Here is a 13,250-nt window from a genome sequence, read left to right on the forward strand (position 1 = left end):
TATTTGTGCCTTAACCTAACTCTGTGTAAACCAGTGTTCTTGAAACATAAAGACACATAAAGTTTCAATACATCTACTGCATGATAATACTGCAAAATGTTATGTTTTTTCTTTTCTTCCAATCTTTTCTGATTCAAAAGGTCTCACTAAATTCAATCTAAAGCAAAAGTGTTTGCAGAGACACTCCTGAACAGAGCTCTACACCTGAGGGAGACAGTGACACCGACACTGAAGTTGGCTTCAAGTACTACTATGACTCCAACTTTCATCTCTTTCTCTCCACTTTGCCTATGAATAATTGTATTTTTCTTCCCTTCTGTCATACCTGCCTCTCTTTCCCTCAGTCACTCTGCCAGTTTTTGTCCTTCCTCGTCATCATGTTACTGTCTCTGCATCTCTCTCTGCTGCCCACACTCTTCTCTTTGCATCCCCAATTCTGTTTCTTCAACCATTTACCTTCTTTGTCTCACTTCTTTGCTTTCGGATCTTTTTTTTTTTTTTTTAAAAAAAAAACCTATTTACTTCATCTTTTAGTTTTTTTTATATCTCTTTGTTGCCTGACAGAAGATAAATGCCCCTTTCTCCTCTGTGGTTCTTTCATTATTCACCCTGTTTCTTTGTTTTCCCTCCTCTGAGTCCGCTTCAATCTTCTTCTCTTTCCTCCTCCTTTAATTCGCCACCATTTCCTCTCCGCTTTTTGACGCTCTCCTCTGCAGGCAGTGACAGTGAATTCCTCTCCACCCTCTTTTTATCTGCTTTTTCTCTCCTTCTCCTCACTCTTTCTTCCCTCCCTCTATCTTTCTGCTCCAGTGCTCTCTCAAGCAGCCACTCTGCTGTCTAATGACTTGTATCGGTAGTGACTGTTGAGAGGAGATAGACCTGTAATAAGGTAATCCAACCCCAGTGCGAGAGTGCAATGTGCTACCAGTGCTTCATCTGTACATCCTATACGCTGCATACTGCACTCCTGGCCTGGAGGCAGAGGAGCTAACGGAGCATGGGCGTGGAGATGAAATATCCTCTGGGTTGAAAGTGCTTGACTTACTCACATACGTTTACATTAATTATTATATGTTTAAGGTGGATTAAGCGGTGAAAATGAACAGTTTTCGTGTTGTGTCTGAGTACCCGCATAGTACCCAAAAAGTTCAGTGTGGAAAGCTGGACTCTTGTCACCCAAGCCCAGTGGCAAGAAGAAAATGTTGGCAAAGTACATCTCTGCAAACCTCCAATACAGTTACATTTTGTCCGTCTCATACCTATAATATTAACGTTTTTAAAGCGACACAATATATGAGCTGATTTAGTCATCAGAAGGTGGAGAGGATGGTGGATGGCCTGACACCGAGGCAAGGTGCCTGCCAAGCTACACACTATTGTTTGACACGAACAAACAACAAAACGGGTTATTTTTTAGAGAATTATTGCTGCTTCTTCCAGCAACTTTTAGGTTTCACATGTGGGTGTTTTATTTTAGCGTTCTGTCACTCCATTTCCAGTGGTGATAATGCCATGAAAAGCTGTTGTCACTGACACATAACTGAGTTTACAGCAGCTTTATAGCCACCAAAATCAAATACTTTTAACCAAAATGTGTTTATATAACTCAGATAAGATTAGATTCAGATTTCCTTATTTTGTCATCTTCGTTATGCCCTTCCGTACATAAATAAAAATGAAATTGCAGAATGAAAATAAGTACATAAAAGTCATAAGAAAGTCACAAGCATCCATAATTTAAGTCTACAAAGGGCAGTGTGCAGAGACATGAAGGGCCTTTTAAGTGTGCATAAAGTGCATAGTGTTGTGTTTTTTTTAATACTAATAGCACTACATGTGCGGTCCTGCGTCCCTAGACTGGGGCGGATTGTGGAGGGCAGGACGCATGTGCTGAGAGTCTGACTACCTGTGGAAACTAACCAACTAACTTAACTATAACCAAGTGGTTTTTGTGCCTAAACCTAATCACACAGTAACCACAGTATTTGAAATTTTCTGCTACATAAGAAAGTACAAATGTCACATAAATAAAAGGAAGTGACCACAATTGGAAGAGAGGTTGCACCTGTGGAGAAGCGGGAGTTGGATTGGATTCAGGCTTTAGCAAAGCCTTACAGGCAGCCTGTCACTCAATGTGCCCACCCTTAGATTTGTGTCACTTTAAGCCTAATAAAATGTAAATCGGTGAGTCATATAAAATTCAGTCTCCATATAGTTGTTAAATGAAAGGTTGGTCATTTCAACATGGAAGTCTATGGGGATTGACTCACTTGTGGGCCCCACACTTCCACGATGACTTTATTTTTCAGACCTGGAGGTTGGCTCACCCTTGATGGTTGCCACCTTGGCTACAAAAGTGAAAGGAGCAAAATTTGCCACAGCACAAGACTGCATTACTGAGAATTATCAACTCAGGTAAATATTTCCAAAAATGTCTAACTAATCCTTTTTGTTTACGGAAAGTGGATCTACAGATCTAGGCACCAGGTGGTGATGACACATCACAGTGACACATATTATACTTTATATTTTCTCTCACAGTACTCACAGGAAGCAAACAGCAATGGAGAGGAGGAAAACACAAGAATGTGTGCAGGTACACACTAATACTCACCACAAAAAAAGCAAATGGACAAACAGACACACACATGCAAACACATGCTCTGGTTCTGCTGCTATGGGCAACAGGAGTAGTGAAAACTCCTACTGTTTTTTTTGGGGTTTTTTTTTTTGTGAATTATTAATCCAAGTCTGTTTTCACAATCAATAGGGAGGCGAGGTGGAAGAAAAGGTCAGGCAATAATTGCCCAAAACACACAGACACACACACATGTACAGGAAACAATTGTTAAGAATGATGAGCCTGGAGGCGTTATTCAGTCCGGCCCTTGTGGGATAATAGATTTGAGCACTGCCATAATGTTTTTTTTTCTATTATGTAAGAGAATAGCGGAGACAGGAAGAGAAGAAATGAATAGTACTCACACTGACAAAGCCAGCAACGGGTAATCACGAAGACGACAACCTATTTTGGAAAAGTGTTTGCTGGGAGCAAACAGCAATAGTGTGACAGTCAGTTCTTTGTTTCCTCGTGTCTAACTTTCTTTGTCTTTAATTTTGTTGTTGTACCTGTTGTCATTTACTTTCTTCTGAAGAAAATGAAGCAATATCAGGGAAGAAGAGGACAATAACCAGAGCCTGATATTAGTTTGCTGGGAAATCTTCTGATAATACAAGTTGTGACTGAGCAAACAAGGATTTAGAATGAATTACATCATCAGAGAAAACAAAACTGTCTAAATCTGCTTGTGTTTTGAATTTGGAGTTTACCACTGGCGTCACTCCAGTTATCTAACTTCTGCTACAACTGATAATGCTGGAAGAGAAAAAAAGTGAGTAAGAGCATAACATTTCCATGACAAATCTCATATGAACAAGCAGGGGCGTTAATTTAGACAGCACAGGCAGTGTGGTTGCGCCGGGGCCCGTAGAGAGAGCGGCCCCTCCAACAATGTGTTTGGTGGAGAATGTGCCCTTGCAAATGATTCAGATTTCCACTTCAAAAATTTGCCTTTGTTCAATGAACTCACGTTAAAGTAAAAGTGGTGCTGTTTGCCAGGCTGCTTTATTGTATTGCACTGTTTGTATGAAAAGTAATGCAGAATTTGTATATAATGCATAAAATCTTGGGCCAGTAATTCAAATAAACCCCACTTAATTGTGAAGGCTGTGATCACATAATCAGTGCACCGATAAGAGTATAGAAGGAAGTCGTACACAGAGCAAAAGTCCACACAAGGAGGCATGTTGTAATGGTGGATGGGTCAAAAAATACAGAACTTTCCCCCAGGGGACTGGTGTTTGTATCCTGTGTGAAACCAAGTGAACTTTGACTTATTCTTATGTACGCAGTCACCACGTTTTTATTTTCTAAACCTAACCTTTGTTATGTTCACCTAACATAGATTAGGTACATGCCTAAACATAACTAGCACAATTTTACATTCAGTATATAACTTCATGTTTTGCATGTAATGTGACAAACATATTTATTTTCCTATCCCTAACCTATGTAACTTTACTCTTTAAAACTAACTTACATAACTTTATGGTAAGTACATAACTTTATTCTAAGTATGTAAATATACATTAAGTACATAACGTGATGTTGCGTAACCATATTTTTTTTCCTAAACCCAACTTACGTAATTTTATTCTATAGATTTAACTTGTGTTAAAATTGTGTGTAAATTTTAAGTACAGTACAGTAGTGACATGATGATGCCCAACTATGTTTGTTTTTCATTAACCCAACTTATGTAACTTTTCTTGCCTAACTTACATAGATTTGGGTTAAGTACGCAATTTCATACTAAGTGCATAACTTTACCTTATGTACATAATGTCACCATGCCCAACCATGTTTCTATTTCCGAAAAACTTAACCTACATAACCTTACTTGCCATAAAGTAACCAACGCAACTTTGCATTAAGTGTGGAACTTTAAGTTCATAATATTATGATACTGTGCATGGGGCACTAATTTGTTGGGTATCATACAAACATTCAAACAACATTGAATGTGCATTTGAAAAAATATAATGCATACTCACTCTGTGATAATATATACTGCATTTGCTATATTTGTCCTAGATAAGGCTAACCCATCTCCATCATGTTTTTTTTCTTTGTAAAAACATATAGAAAAATTAAACTATGAATGAACAATGAATAATTTCTTATTTTCTTTGGTATTTTTGTATTATAGACAGTAAAGACTGATGGGTAATGTTGATGTAGCCCATTTTAAAGTCTCTATTTGATCACGTAATGAGACGATAATGAGTATGGTTGGTAGTTTAAGCACAAAATCTGTAAAGACTGACAAGCTGAGCACGTTTGCAAGCTGAGAGGAAAAGTTTTACCTTTCAAACATGAAAGCGACATTAAGAAAAGGCAAGACAGAAAAGAACAGAAGGTAGCAAAGCTCCCAATTCACCGCATCATTGGTAAAATGTATATGCCTAATGGTGTGTGTGTTTTATAATCTAATTCTATAGGACCCATCATAAAATCGTCCACTGAGGCTTTCATATAAGCAAGTAGGCCAGATTTTGTGTAAACTAAGTCCACCTGCACAAAGAAAAACAGAAATCTGTAGCTGAGGTTTCATGCAATGCACAATACCTGTAAGCTCCTTCGTCAGCAGCCAAGTTTCGTTTTGTTTTGATCATCAAGGGGGGCTCAGCTCCTGAGTGACTGTGCCATTTGTATCCTTGAATTTTGTGACAGAGGTAAGAATGAGACCCTTTTAGGGTAGACTGCAGGAAAAAAAAGTTTAAAAAAAAAGTGTAGTGCCTCACTGCTCGTGTGCATACAGAGCCTTTGAATGATGACCATTTTTTCTCACTTGCTCAGTAAAAGCTCTCATTTCCATCATGCCGGCCTGTGACTCACTCATGGGCAACGTGGGAGGAGAGCACATAAGTACGGCCAAAAGTTTTCTCAATCTTAATTTTTCTCATTATACAGTGTATGCTTGCTTTTACATGAGCTTCGTAGTCACTATGGCGACTGCGAGAGAGAAAGAAAGAGGAGGAAGGAGGGAGAGAGATCCCACTGTTGTGTTGGGTTGAGAAAAGACCACAAAGGCTTTAATCATCTGTTTTTCCTCAAGAGGATGTTTAAAGAATTAATGGTGCCTGTGGGATTTTTGAATTTTTGAAGTAAAATGCTGAGCGTCATTCATTTGCGTGTTTTAATACCAGCAAACAGAAGGAGAGAGTAGGAGAGATGCCCCCCCCCCACACATAATCACCTCAGGTCTCCCACAAACTTAACTCTTTTCAGGGTCAAACACAACACAGCGGTTTCTCTGTGCCCTCAGCTGACGAGAGCTGTGTGTTACTGGAGCTGACACTGCCAGTCTCTTGATGTTCTGTACTGATTCAGCTTGACACGCTCCCCTCACGACCATCAGCCCTCCCACAGCCTCCTCTGTTTCCGTGACCTGGCCATGGCAGCTGTGGCTAAAGGGCATTCCCTCCATAACATGCTGTTTCAGGGTTGACAAAAGTTGTTAGCGGCTTGATATCCAATGGAGGAAATGTGAATGGGTTGAATACTGGCTCACTATTCCATCATGTCATCCTGCGAGGTTGTCCACCCACGTATGATCAGTCCTGTTTTGGCAATGGTTTTATTTTTACTTTGTCTTGATTTGCATCAAGTCTGTGCGTCACAGCTACGAGTGCTGTATGTGCCCACCTCCTGTTTTCTTTTTTACATGTACTCAATTCCATCTGTCTGACTGCCTCTTCGAGGTGATTTTTTTAAAGGTTGTCATTTTGCTTTCTGTCTACGCACTCGTTCTATTTTCTACTTTTAATTCTTCCACTGGCTCAACTCCCTGACCTTGAAAAATGAAAGAAAGTTAGTAAGAGGTAGAGCGGGTTGTCTTCTAATCGGAGGGTTGATAATTTGATCCCCAGTTCCTCCAATCAACATGTCAATGTATCCTGGGCAAGATATTGAACCCCAAATTGCTCCTGATGGCTGTTCCATCAGTGTGTGAGTGTGTATGAATGTATAAAAACTGAGTTGCAGGTTTCACCTTGTATGGTAGCCTCGGACACCAATGTGTGAATGTGTGTGTGAATGGGTGAATGTGACTGGTAGTGTGAGAGCTATTTGAGTGGTAAAAATGACCAGAAAAGAGTTATAAAAGTGCAAGTCTATTTACATATCAGCAAAACATGGATATGTTACATTTTCACATTATTATCTTGTAGCGATACGCTGAAACTTTCCATTTCTCAACATCACTGTGGTAATGGTGTGGTTAGGTTTAGACACAGAAAACATCCGATCATAGTTGAGAAAAGATCATATTTTGGCATTAAATATCTACTTTTGGAGGCACAAAAGCTACTGCCCTGTAAAATCTGACAGGTTGATATTAATTAAAATAATCCTGGAAACCAATTACCTTGACAAAGTTAAGATTATATAACTACAAATTTTAATTTATGTTTACATCTACGTTTTAAGTTTACTCAAAATTTAGCTGTATTTACTTATTTACAAAATTTTTAAGTAATATTTTAATATTTACTTACATTTTTCAAGCAGTTGGTTTCCTCGAATTTCTTTTTTTAAGTAAAGTCAACTTGTCAGATTTTACAGTGTAGGGAAAAATAACAGTTCTGAGCAATAATTCAGGCTGTTATTTCCACTGGAGGGAATGAGACAAATGATGAGCATGTACATGACGACACATGTCACAGTCACATCTCCCTGTGTCTGGGCAGCTGCGTGTCACATGTGTTAAGTTCCTCAAGTCTAGTGTGTGTTTCTAAATGCGACATGCATGTATGAACATGTGTTTATATGTGTGTATATGTGTGCACACAGTATGTTTGATTGGAAGAGGAGGAGCACATCGAGCGACAGTCAGATTTCCATGCAATCATTAAAGATCCTCAGAGGAGCGAGGCGCCTACATTGTTAATCCTCTACAATTGGGGCCGATGCAGGTGAGTGAGCCTGACTATCAAAGACAAGAAATCGTTTTACAGTGCAGAGATGGCTGCAGTGAACCCACCCCCGCCACCACCACCACCACCACGCACACACACACACACACACAAACACACACCTTCAACCTCAACTCATATGTAATTTCAGAAGCAATTTGAAAAGCATAGGGTAGATCAATGGTGTTTATCGATAAAAAAATCTTTCAGCATTTAAAAATCTGTTGTTTGTAAGACTTGTTAATATGCTTTTCTCTCCCAGTTTCTTCGTTAATCAATTAAAAGATAAGGCAATGGAGGTGGGATGGAAGATAAAAGAGCTGGAACAAAGCACACAGTACAGAATTTGGTGTGAATGCACCCAGTGTCCTCAACACGCCTTAAGATCCAACCACACAGACCACATTCAAAAGTTGTACAGCAAAATGTTCTCATCCAGCCCATTCCCATTCTGAATTTATAAAATAGCGCCGCCCTGTCAGTGCTTTTGGCAAAGGTGCGCAACGCCAAAAGGCACCATTCATTCACGTGCACATGGAATACCACTGGAGGGCATCAGCTGAGAACGCGGCTGGACAGAACCGGTCGAGGTGGACCGCACCTGCCGCATACGCATTAAACACAACAAGAATCAAATCTAGCTCTCTATTGGGCAGTATTGGAAGACATTTCAAAAAAGCAACACTACGTCCTCTGAAAACCAGGACGTCAATTATGACTGTATATACTTAGTTTGAGAAACAAACTTGCATTTTCTCTTTGCTAACTGAAATAATGTATGTGTGACTATCAGTGTATTAACATCACCAAGGACAAAGAGATTTTGGTCACTCGTGGGAGTCAAACTTCAAACAAACCTTATTTCTGTCAAAAAAGAAGCAGCAGTTGTCTATGTCCAAGCCTGAACAGCTAGGAGCAAGCTGTTAACATCAGTAATCCTGCAGGAAGGAGCTCATCAATTCATGGTGTGCCTCTGTTCCCACTCCACAGGTGAAAAGGAGGAGGAAGGGTGAGGGGAGGTGTGTGTATGTGCGAGTGTGCCTAACTTTCATCACGGTCTAGACAGCACCATAGAGTCTCTCAGATGAACTCATTAGCCTCCATCCGAAGGATCATTAACTCACCTTTCCCATCTCTTTCTCTGTCACATCCTTACTTGTTTGAACTCTCTCCACTCCTTCCTTTTCATCACCTCTCTTCCCCAGATTTTCTGCTTTTCTCTCAGCTTCCTCCTGCTTTTTTGCCATTGTTCTTTACTAACACTATCCTTTAAAAAAGAAACCACAATCCCCCCCCTAAAGCCCAGATGAAATGGCATTTTGAGAGTATATAGGACTTCAGTTTGGGTGATGAAAAGTTGGTGTGTCTTAACAAACATGGTGTACACTGACAGGTTAGTTGTATCCATCAGGGAAAGAGAGAGAAAGAGAGACAAAGTCCCCTGTATATAGCCTTGAGTATAATCTGGAGCTCTCACAGATACCATGGTATATGAGGGAAACGCCTGAAGACACACTGCCGTACCATGCTAGCCATAAATCTTAGCTCTGTGAAGTTTAAAGTCGCAGATTGATTGACTGGTGGATGGATCATGAAATTATTGGTTGAAACTGGTATTTTCTTTTTGGGCCCAGATTCACCAAACCAACATAAAAAAACTAGTGGAAACAAAAGCCGACAGTTGCATTGCCTTACATTGCCTGTATCTCAGCCAGAAAGTTGCAATGAATACACTGGAAAGACTATTGACAACAGCCAGTTAGCACGTATGTGCCAGTATGGGAGCAAATAACTCTCCACATCAGCAGGTGGAGGTAGTCTGTACAGTGAAACTGGAAGATCGATAGGACGTAATCAAGATGCTAGTTAGCACATTAACAACACCACACAACCCAGTGTTGAAGGAATAAATGATATTTACTGTGCTAATGAGCAAGAATACAAACATTCATTCATTTATGCTCAAGACGTCAATGAATAAGAAAATTATCTTACCTAATATAACAAATTTGATCTCTTGACTTCAACCTTCTTCACTTCCCAACTTCCATTTGTCTGTTTTGAGCTGAACTGACAATCTGAGCGATTTCATACAGAAACAGGCTCCGATGTGGATTCAACATGCTAATTAGCCAAAATAAAAGTTGACAAGGGTCGACGAGTGCCAACAGCGCATTACACATAGCAAAAACAAAGGTGACTGATGCTCACCAGAGGCACTACATTGGTTGGTTAGTGCCCTTACAGGTAGAAAACATGATCAGATTTGATATAAGAATATGGGTATCTGTCTATATCTATATATCTATATCTATATCTATATCTATATCTATATCTATATCTATCTATTTATCTGTCTATCCATCCATCTATCTATCTATCCATATGCATACATAGGCATGCACAATATGACCAGGGATCAGAAATTTAAATGGCATTTTTTATTTTTCATTTCATGAAACTGAATGGTCAGTTCAGTTTTTTGTATTTCTGTCCATTCAGCTGTTTTCTTACAATGACAGCACACAACATAACTACAGCACTGCTCACATCCACCTGGTGAAGCAATATGAGCAGTCCAACATGCTTCAGTTGAGTCATACAGTGTTATTCAAGGCTCTAAATTGAACAATGACAGTGCGAAATAACTGTACATTGCAAGAAAATCTGCTTGTGCATACAACTGCAGTAATTATGGGAGGTCAAAGTTGAACTATCAAGTCAAATAGCAAAATGGAATAGTTTGGGTGAAACACAAAACAAACTGAAGTAAAAGGCAAAGTCAAAATTTAACTTGGTTTTAAGATAATTAGAGCACCTCACTTCTGTCATATTCTTTATGGCAGTTTGAACACTTGCCTTCTGACTGAAGGATCTGAAAATAGGACAGAGATTGACAGGAATTTTTTTATCCAACCATCAGGTGAATTTCACTTCTAACTGTACTAACTGTGCCAAGTCAGTCATTATTTATTCAACAGAGTGTGGCATACTTCATTGAAAAAATTCCATCATTGTCAAAACAACTTTTTCTTCAAGTACCGGTGCAAACTTTTTCACAATAATGAGAACACTTTGTTGAATTTTGGTTCTGCTTTTCCGTTTCTATACATCATAAAATTACAAAAGAACAACTTGGAGGAAAACCCATCAGCAGAGAGGAAAAGACACACAAACTGACACAGCCAGAGGGAGATTAACTTCCCCAGCACAAACAGAGAATCTTTAAACTGACAACTTTTTTACATCTCCCACTCCCTGCACTGATTGGCTGATGTATAGCAACCAGTGTCTCCATAGTGACATGGAGGCAGCAGCTTGGCTGTGAGCAGGGGGATGATCAGCAACCCTAAAATGCACTGCGGCCGCTGTGACAAAGCAAAAACATTATGTCTGTACAAAAAAAAGAAAGTCTAGCTCGTGCACAGTCATGCGCAGAAACACATCTAGTATATGCACATGAGAAACATGTATGCATGTACGTACACATCTCACTCTTCTCCCCTCTAACATCACACCTTAATAGCTGCGAAATGGAGCAGTTGTCATTTAATCCTGGAGCAGAGATGCAAGCTGAGCCCCAATATGAAAAAAAAGATGCCACATCTCTCACAGCAATATCTCTGCCCTGGCAATAAGTTCAGATTTCATTATACATTATGCAAGAGACAATCTTCTGCTCTAAATGAAATGTGCATGACACCTAGATGGCTGTCTGACCCATGAGATTGGGGGAAATGGGAAGTCTGAAATTACCTGGATAAAAAGGCACATTATGGCTGCCTCGTTTATACGATTGGTAGATTTTTTTTCCCCCTTTGGTAGTGCAGGTCCTGAAGCACCACCACTCCCTACATGTTTGGGTTTTAGACCAGCAATAGGGAAAGCTGAGAAGTGGATTGGATCTCAGTGTATCCATGGAAACAGTCTTGACAATGAAGCGTCAATCTCTGCTCTAAAAGGTTGCATCTGCATGATTGATAAGGATGAGTGCACATTTGGTTAAACAAAATTTGTGAGCAATGTGTTGGTAAAATCATCATCAATTTGTAAAATGTCCACATTTGAACGCAATGACAGGCCATGCAACCTGATGCTGCATTCTCACGGTTCTTGTTGTTTGCTTTTTCTGTGTTTTCCTTATTGTAAATAAGTGCTCTACTGCTCCTTCCCACTATAATATTGCTGCCCTTGAGAAAACCTTTTAAGTGGTAAAAAAAATGTTAAAAGACTCTTCTTGTACTTTTGATAAGACATCCCTTGATCTCTATATTTATTGGAGTGTGTTGCAGCAGGGTGAAGAAAAACAGTACAGAATAGCCCTTTCCAACCTTGACAGGAAAGGATAAATCAGACACACCTGTAAGCCGGGGGAAGGGGAAAAATAACAAAAGCAGCATGGAGGAGTAAAGAGAGAGTAGGAGGAGATAACTACAGGTCTTGAAAGTTTGTTTTTTTACATTTTTGTTCAAAAGAAAAATGAAGTGACGTTTAGATAGGTGAACAGAGTGGCCGTTTTTTAAAGAACTGGCTGGGTTTTTCTGAACTTCCCTGGGATACAGCGAGCTGTTGGAAATGTGCTGATCCCCAGGTAAGGGCTGCAACCAGTTACTATTTCATAACCTTTTCCTAACCTGAATCCTTACTGAACTGCTCAAGACCACACCCTTCTTATCTCCTTTCCGTGCATTGGTCACATGATCACAGCCTTCCAAAAATAAGTGGGTTTTGCAGAAATTACAGGTATGTATGAATTTTGGTGCATTACTTTCTGTAGGAAAACAAACAGTGCATGAGAACAGCCTGACCTTTAAAATGCAGCTCTACCCCAAATCTTTGACTCTCTCCTTGATTTTCTTGGATGTAGCTGTGGACTTCTTTGTCTTTACTGCTGCTACAGAAAGTTAACCATTGAACCCTCTGCAAGTTGGTGCGATTTCTTTCAAAAACGTGGAAAAAGACAATCATGTAAATTTTTGGAGCCAAGGTAAAAAACTGATGTTTATCTCATAAATGTATGTTCTTATTCTTAAAGTGACATTTTTAGGACTACGATTATTGTCATGTCTGTTGCCCAGCTTTTACTTTAAATATGGATAAACTTGCACTACAGTATGTACTTCAAAATACCAGACTAAGCTCAAAGTTCCTTTACAATCCAGACAACAGGGAGCAAAGAGCACATGTGCAGAAAGTCCTTATTTGTCCCAGTCTGTCAACGGAGACAGACTAATTTATCTGCAGACAAACTTTGCCTCATAAAATCTCGCAAAGGTGTTCTGTTTTCAAAATCGTTGCCAATAATGTCATCTCTTAACTCTCATGCTCTGGTGTGTGTTTGACAGCACACATTATTATAAAGAGTGTGTTGGAACAATTGCGCCGAAGTTTGTGGAAGTTTACAGAGTGGGATGTGTGTGTGTCCATGCATGTATCATATGCTGATGAGCAGCAGTCACATCTAAGTGTGAATCCCTGTGGCAAAAACACACACAGCTGAGAATGGCACCTCCCATGTCTTCCAAATGATACGATATATTCATCTCACACCCTGCAGCCACTTTTCTCACGGCCATTCACAGCTCTGCAGAGGCCAAATACAGGCGTTCATGGTGCTTAACCCCTTGATACCTGGAGCTACATCACTTTTTTTGTAAATATTTAAACCTTTGAACCCTGAGTAAATTGTTGCAAATTTCAAATAAACATGGGGA

The sequence above is a fragment of the Plectropomus leopardus genome, chromosome 18, assembly GCF_026936395.1.
Source record: "Plectropomus leopardus strain MGB_pleo_1.0 chromosome 18, ASM2693639v1, whole genome shotgun sequence".
NCBI lineage: Eukaryota > Metazoa > Chordata > Actinopteri > Perciformes > Serranidae > Plectropomus > Plectropomus leopardus.